Here is a 923-nt window from a genome sequence, read left to right on the forward strand (position 1 = left end):
ATGCATTAATGCCCTCCCATGATGGTGGTCTGATGGGAAAAGGGAAACTGATGAGCTCCCTCTTCCCTGGGCAGGTGCAGGGTGTCCCTGCTCTTCTCCCTGTGCCATCACAGCAGGAGATGGTGGCCCCGCTCTGGCCACAGATGCAGCAGCTCTGGAAAGAGCAGAGCAGCCCCATCTGCAGCAGCCTCACGGCCTCCTCCTTGTCCCAGAGCTGGTTGGAAGGGCTGGGCTTTCTTGCCTGGGGTCTGGGCTAAGCTCCAGCAATCCTCACCTGGCCCAAATCTCCCTGCTCTTGTCAGGCTCTCACCTGCTCTGCTGCCCAGGAGATACATCTTGGATATCCCTTGGGAGAAAGCCCTGGAGTCCTACTTGATCCTCATTGTGCTGAGGAAGGTGGCTGGCAAAAAACTGCAGGAAAAATGACACTCACTGATGAGGAGAGAGTGGCAGGGACTGCCTGTCAAAAAATGGAGGGAGCCCACAGAGCAACTCACCAGGCAGAACTCGTGGGCACAGAATCCATTTCTCTGGAGTTTTTCCCCGCAGGTGTCCAGGTCAGCCTCTGCTGGCTGACACAGCAGGCATGCTGGAGGGGAGAGAGACAATGGCCATGGGCATGGACCCTGTGCTGCCCGCCCCAACAGCCCCTCTGCCAGGCTGTGGGAGGGACACTTTGCTCTCACCTGGCTCCCTGCGTTCGGGGGCCTCCTCCTCCTTCCTGTCTGACATGGGACGTGTCAGTGGTGGGTCTCTGTCTCACCATCCCACCGGTGAGTGGAGCTCCCAGCACTGGGTGCTCTAATATGGCTCCTGTCATGGTGACTTCTGGATCCGCTGGATGAATTTGGGATCCGAGGCTGCTGGTGGGAATGGTGTTGCCTCTGGGAAGTCCTGGTTCTGTCTCCCTTGGGTTTTGCCTC

The 923-nt window shown here is 58.3% G+C and overlaps 1 long non-coding RNA gene across 1 annotated transcript; it reads right to left on the reverse strand.

The window, feature by feature from the left end:
- Positions 1-108: 108 nt before the first annotated feature.
- Positions 109-593, reverse strand: LOC113979274. Its single transcript, XR_003537820.1, has 3 exons — positions 498-593; positions 311-411; positions 109-154 (listed from the first exon to the last, which is right to left on the reverse strand). It is a non-coding gene; the product is annotated as an uncharacterized LOC113979274 (long non-coding RNA).
- Positions 594-923: the final 330 nt, after the last annotated feature.

The sequence above is a fragment of the Neopelma chrysocephalum genome, unplaced genomic scaffold, assembly GCF_003984885.1.
Source record: "Neopelma chrysocephalum unplaced genomic scaffold, ASM398488v2 Primary Assembly neopelma1_64505, whole genome shotgun sequence".
Lineage (NCBI taxonomy): Eukaryota > Metazoa > Chordata > Aves > Passeriformes > Pipridae > Neopelma > Neopelma chrysocephalum.